The sequence below is a fragment of the Ornithorhynchus anatinus genome, chromosome 4 (genome assembly GCF_004115215.2).
Source record: "Ornithorhynchus anatinus isolate Pmale09 chromosome 4, mOrnAna1.pri.v4, whole genome shotgun sequence".
Lineage (NCBI taxonomy): Eukaryota > Metazoa > Chordata > Mammalia > Monotremata > Ornithorhynchidae > Ornithorhynchus > Ornithorhynchus anatinus.
Window position 1 is genome coordinate 92,855,800 of NC_041731.1, and position 7,096 is coordinate 92,862,895.

The 7,096-nt window shown below is 47.6% G+C and overlaps 1 non-coding gene across 1 annotated transcript; it reads right to left on the reverse strand.

The window, feature by feature from the left end:
- Window positions 1–4,879: 4,879 nt before the first annotated feature.
- Window positions 4,880–5,018, reverse strand: LOC114811909. The gene has a single exon (XR_003759604.1). It is a non-coding gene; the product is annotated as a small nucleolar RNA SNORA7 (small nucleolar RNA).
- Window positions 5,019–7,096: the final 2,078 nt, after the last annotated feature.

The window sequence follows — 7,096 nt, forward strand, 5'->3', positions numbered from 1 at the left end:
GGTGTATCCGTAGTTTTCTTTGTAAACCTTTAGAAGTCCTATTTACCGTCGCCTCCTTCCGAGCAGCAAACTGGAGTCTCCACCCTCGACTCTCTCCCGTGCCACCGCCGCCCAGCACGGGTGAGTTTGGACCCGTAGCCGATGGCCTCCCACTCGCCAGCCACTGGCCAAGCTAGGAATGGAACGGACGGGCCTCTGCTTGACTCCCCCTCCCGTAGTCGAGACTGGTAGTCGACTGGAAACTCTACAGGTGCGATCCTGAGAGGGGAGTTGGTCCATCTACCCCCTCTGTAAGCTCCCTCTAGACCGTAAGCTCGTTGTGGGCAGGGAATGTGTCCGCTAAGTCGTGTTGTACTCTCCCAAGTACAGTGCACACAGTAAGCGCTCAACGAATTTGGCTGATTGACTTTCCTAACGAATAATAATAATAATAATAATGTCGGTATTTGGTAAGCGCTTACTATGGGCAGAGCACTGTTCTAAGCGCTGGGGGAGACACAGGGGAATCAGGTTGTCCCACGTGAGGCTCACAGTCTTCATCCCCCTTTTACAGATGAGGTAGCTGAGGCACAGAGGAAGCGAAGTGACTTGCCCACAGTCACGCAGCTGACAAGGGGCAGAGCTGGGATTCGAACCCAGGACCTCTGACTCCCAAGCCCGGATTCTTTCCACTGAGCCACGCTAACTACTCTCTTCAAAGTTGTTTCCTCTTCACCACCTGGCTCTTTCTTTCCGTTTGCCTTCCCACCTGGCGCCTAAGCTAGTAATGATCGTGATATTAATATTAATAATGTCGGTATTTGTTAAGCGCTTACTATGTGCCGAGCACTGCTCTAAGCGCTGGGGTAGACCCAGGGGAATCAGGTTGTCCCACGTGGGGCTCACAGTCTTAATCCCCATTTTACAGATGAGGGAACTGAGGCACCGAGAAGTTAAGTGACTTGCCCGAAGTCACACAGCTGACGAGTGGCCGGGCCGGGATTCGAACCCATGACCTCTGACTCGATAGGTTCATACTATATGCAGAGGGCTGAACTAGTCGGTGGGGTAGACGAAAGAGGAGTCTGGGTCGCGAGCCCATGCGGGGCTCACCGTCTCTGAGGTAAGGAGAGAAAAGTTTATTACCCCCATTTTCCAGATGAGGTAAAGGAGGCTCAGAAAATTTAAGGTGCCTTTTTCCAAAGGGACCCAACAGTCCAACAGCAGAACTGGGACCAGAATCGTGGCTTCCTGATACTCAGATCCGGACTCCTTCACTAGAGCATGGGCCTGGGAATCAGAAGGGCATGGGTTCTAATCCTGGCTCTGCCAGTTGTCAGCTGTATAACCTTGGTCAAGTCACTTCCCTTCTCTGTACCTCAGTTTCCTCATCAGTAAAATGGGCATTTAGATTGTGAGCCCCGAATGGAACCGGGACTGTGTCCAATCCAGTTAGCTTGTATCTACCCCAGCACTTAGAACAGTGCCTGGCACATAGTAAGTGCTTAACAAATACCGTAATTATTATTATTATTATTATTAGGTCACACCACCACTTGCCCCTAGAGAGGTAGAAGGAGCTAGATCTAGGTTTCCATACCAATGCTCCAGGTGACTCGGTTGGCTGAAATTAATAATAATGATAAAAACAATGGTATTTGTTGAAAGTTCACTAAGTGCTAAGCACTGGGATACCAACTCCGTTGCATCAGGGCGAGTGCTGTGGCGAGATGATCGGGTGTTGGTCTAGAAGCCGAGGGACCCGCGTTCGAGTCTGAGCTGTGCCGCTAACCCGCAGCGTGACACCGGGCAAGTCGTTCAACTTCCCTGTAGTCATTTAACTTCCCTGTACCTCAGTTTCCCCACCTATAAAATGGGGATAATAATAACACCTGCCTACTCTCCTTACCTAACAGAGTTGTTGTGAGGGCTGAAATGAACCAATTAATGTGAGAGCGCTTTGGTAATAATAAAGCGCTCTAGGAAAGTAAAGCATTATTCTTACTCTCCCAGGCACTTAGTACAGTCCTCTCTACATAGAAAGCACTCAGTAAATACCACTGATTGACTGGGGGAGATACAAGCTAATCAGGATGGACACAGTCCCTGTCCCACATGGGGCTCACAGCCTAAGTAGGAGGGGGAGCAGGCATTAATTAAATTCCCATCTTACAGATGAGGAAGCTGAGGCCCAGAGAAGTCGAGTGACTTCTCCAAGGTCATTGAAATTCCCGTCTTACAGATGAGGAAGCTGAGGCCCAGAGACGTCGAGTGACTTCTCCAAGGTCATTGAAATTCCCGTCTTACAGATGAGGAAGCTGAGGCCCAGAGACGTCGAGTGACTTCTCCAAGGTCAGCGGCAGAGAAACGGCAGAACCTGAATTAGAACCCAGGTCCTCTGACTCCCACACCCGTGCTTTTTCCACTAGGTTTCACTGGCAGTAGGCCCAAACCTGGAGGGTTCCCGGGAAGCAGCGTGGCTCAGTGGTGGAATCAGCGTGGCTCAGTGGAAAGAGCCCGGGCTTGGGAGTCAGAGGTCATGGGTTCGAATCCCTGCTCTGCCATTTGTCAGCTGTGTGACTGTGGGCAAGTCACTTAACTTCTCTGTGCCTCAGTTCCCTCACTGTTCTAAGTGCTGGGGTAGATACAGGGGAATGAGGTTGTCCCACATGAGGCTCACAGTCTTCATCTCCCTTTTACAGATGAGGGAACTGAGGCACAGAGAAGTGAAGTGACTTGATCACAGTCACACAGCTGACAAGAGTTTCTCTTTGATGTGGAAGTGGATGGGCAACCCCTGGAGGTGCTCGAGGAGTGGGGAGACATGGACTGAAGGTTTTTTCAGAAAAAAATGATATGGGCAGTAGCGTGAAGTGTGGACTGGAGTGAAGAGAGGAGGCAGGGAGGTCAGCAAGGAGGCTGCAATAATAAAGACTGTAAAGAATGTTATGACATCATGCGAAGCTTTTTACAGAAATCCTCACACCCCAGAGCACGTTTGCCAGAAACTCTTGACCCTCTCCTTGCCCCAGAGCCGTTGTGTTTCTCCCCCTCCCCTCCTTCGGTCAATAGGAGCGCCCCCTCCAAGCTGCCAAACACGGAGGCGGAAGCCGAGGTCCAGAGAGGCTCAAATTCTAAAATGAAAAAACAGATATAAAGGTTCCCGGACTGGAGACGGACCAGCTACAGATCAAAGCTAGAAAATGAGGCCAATGGCCATGGGCCTTATTGCATCAATCAATCAATCAATCAATCAATCATTCAATCCACGATATTAATTGAGGACATACTAGGTGCAGAGTACTGTATTAAGCACTAGGGATGGTACAGTCCAACAGAATTAGCAGACATGTCCAGTGCCCATAACGGGTTTACAATCTAGAGGGGGAGTCAGATATGAATATGAATACATAATTCATAATATGTAATTTAAAGATACGTACATAAGGGCCGGGGGATTGGGGGTGGGGAGAATATCAAGTGTCCAAAGGTCACAGATTGAGGTGCGCAGACGACACAGAAGGAAAAGCGAGCTGGGAAAAAGAGGGCTTAAACGGGGAAGGCCTCCTGGAAGCGATGACTGAAAGATGCATTTCCCCCATGCAAACATCCTGAGACCTCCGCCTTGAACATTCACGTGTTTCTGGTGGTGGACATTTTTTGATGGGAAGTTTCTGCACTTATGCTGAGAGACACACCAGGGTCCACACCTGCCTGCAAAAGACTTATCTCCTGTTACACGAATGGGATTTGGGATTTGGAATTTTACAGCCCCCTTTTGGGCTTCCTTCCATCTTTCATGGTGTTTGAAAAACAATATCCCAACTCATTCCTGGGGGTTTCCACCCCACGTCTCCTGATTATAGCTGAGGGACTATTGCCCGACTAAAATGCTTCTATTTCAGGACCTACCTCTTTAACCAGTCAGTCAGCTAATTGTGTTTAGTGAGCACTTGTGCAGAGCACTGTACTAAGCATTTGGGAGAGTACAATATCACGGTAATAATACCTCATTTATTAGTGGCGATACAGATCCCAGTATTCTACCAGTCTCGGCTACAGGAGGGAGAGTCAGTCGGAGGCGTAGCCATTCCATTCCTAGCTTGGCCAGTGGCTAGTAGATGGAAGGCAATCTGCCACAAGTCAAAACTCACCTATTCTGGGCAGCGGCAGCAGCACTGGAGAGAGTCGAGGGCGGAGACTCGAGTTGACTGCGCGGAAGGAGGCGACGGTAAACCGCTTCTGTACTTTTACCAAGAAAACTCTACGGATCCACTGCCGGAACAATTGCAGATGGAGGTGAGGCATCCTGGGAGAGATGCGTCCATCGCGTAGCTGCGGGTCGGAGACGACTTGATGGCACGAGACAAGACGACCACTATACCAGGCATTGTACTAAGCACCGGAGTCTTAGCACATAAGCTAATCAGGTTGGACACAGTCCATGTCCTACAAGGGGCTGACAGTCTTAAACCCCATTTGACAGGTGAGGTAACTGAGGCACACAGAAGTTAAATGACTTTCCCAAGGTCACATAGCGGACGAGGGGTGGAGTCTGGATTAGAACCCAGGTCCTCTGACTCCCAGGTCCATGTTCTTTCCTCTAGGACGCTCTTTTCCCTTGCCAGTCTATCCAAGCTGCATTTCCTCCGTCCTTTAACCGCATCCTTTTTTTGTCTTGTCACGCCGTCGAGTGCTTTCCGACCCATAGCAACGCCATGGACACCTCTCTTCCAGAACGCCCGGCTCTCCATCTGCGTTCGTTCTGGAAGTGTACTCATAGAGTTTTCTGGGTAAAAATCTGGAAGCGGTTTACCTTCACCTCCTTCCGCTCAGCGAACCCGAGCCTCCGCCCTCGACTCTCTCCCACGTCGCTGCTGCCCAGCACGGGTGAGTTTTGACTTGTAGCGGACGGCCTTCCACCCGCTAGCCACTGGCCAAGCTAGGAATGGAATGGACAGGCCTCCGCTTGACTCTCCCTCCCATAGCCGAGACTGGCAGAGTTATTGGAAACTCCCCAGGTGCGACCCTGGGACGGGGCATCCTTTTTGTCAGTGTGATTTTTGCCTTCTACAGCTATGCCTGTATTGCTTGGTTTGTGGAGTGTTTTAGTTGGGCATTTTACGTTTTGCTTTATGCTTTGAGGGTGGAAGCGCGGGAAAGATTTGGGAAATATAAATTGACAGTAGCAAGACTCTCTTCCCCAACCCGCATGTCTTTGTTTCCCCCAGGATGATGCTTCATCATTGATTTTGGAACATCAGGGAGAAGTAACTACGGTAGCTAAGCTTTCTGAGATATCGCAGGTGGGAAAGGAGGAAAACAAAATGCTGACATTTTGTTTTTGGAAAAAGTCAACACGTAATGCCAGGACTTGAAATTTTGCCAAAGAACTCAACAAAAACGGTTGAAAATCATTTTCCATTCATAAAATTCAGACCTACGATCCCAACGCAGTAACAAGGAAAAAGGTTCCCAGTGCTTATTAACGTTCCAAATTTGAGATGCCACTTAATTTTAACCAAAAAAGTGAAAATCTGTCATCCTTCACGAGGAACATAATGGAGAATGAGTTCTTGACTATTGTATTTTTAATGCCCCACTGAATAATAACACCCCAGGAAACCCGCCGCCAGATTTTCTTCCTCCCTTTCCTTTCAGACAGTGTGCATCTGGGAGACAAGATTGGCAAGTTACTGCCAGTTCCGTAATATATAGTCTTGTAGGTAGGAAATCAGTATGGAACACTGCACTCACATCTCTTGTAACTTTTTACAGCCTTTAAATTGCCAGACTTCTGACTACATTTCTTCAAACAATATTGTCATTTGAGTGGTATCAATCAAGCCATATTGCCCTTTGATGTCAGACCTCGGTGAGTCAACCCACTTGAATGAATTCCGATTACCTCTGCATTCAGAAGGCTAAATGTATTTTTTTTTTAGATCATAGTCATGAGCCGTGAGCAAGCATTTAATAAAAACAATATTGACTCTATTTTCAAGCGTTTGGTGCTCAAAATACCGCTTTGACCATCAGACCTTCCCCATGTGGACTGTGGAGCTTATTTTGTGTCTAGGAAATATAGCCTCAGTTATTCCGCTGAAACGCGAAGCCATTTTCTCAGGACACAGTTTGGGATGGCTAATACATATGCAAAAGACTAAACTTAGTAGTTCAGGTCTGATGGTGGTGGAACAGACTGGCTCATCAATCTTCAATGGACCTAGTTCATTCATTCGATCATATTTTTTGAGCGCTCACTGTGTGCAGAGTAAGGCTTAGTGCAGTGTCCGGCACATAACAAGTGCCTAACAAATACCACAATTATTATTATTATTATTATTGTTATTATCATCATCATCATTATCTCCTGGCCCTTGGAGTACCTGGAACTCCTAGACTTCACCTACAGATCCATGTAGATGTCCCATCTCTCCTCTTGCGCCTTTCCATATTGCTCGTGATGGTAATCACTATTTTTATTAGCGTGGCATTCGTTTAACACATAGTAAGTGCTCACAAAAGGCTCACAGTGTAAGGGGAAGGGAGAGGAGGTAATAATAATAATAATAATGTTGGTATTTGTTAAGCGCTTACTATGTGCCGAGCACTGTTCTAAGCGCTGGGGTATCGAGCCCCCATTTTATAGATGAGGAAATTGAGGGACAGAGAAGCAAAGTGACTTCTCCGGGGACACACAGTAGACAAGTGATATAGATGGGATTAAAACCCAGGTCTCCTGACTCCCAGGCCTGTGATTTTTTCCATTAGACCATGATGCTTCTCAAATCTGCAGGTTTCTTGTCCCCGTGCCTGGTATTCCTTCCTCATTGAATGGCCTTCAGTCCCAAGAGGCCAGAAATATTTCTTCCCATCCGTTAGCTATCGCATAATATTTCTCAATCCTATTTATTTTGTTCATTACCCTATTTATTTTGTTAATGAAATGTACATCGCCTTGATTCTATCTATTTGCTATTGTTTTAATGAGATATTCATCCCCTCGATTCTATTTATTGCCATTGTTCTCCTCTGTCCGTCTCCCCCGATTAGACCGTGAGGGCAGGGACTGTCTCGATCTGTTACCGATTTGTACATTCCAAGCGCTTAGTAC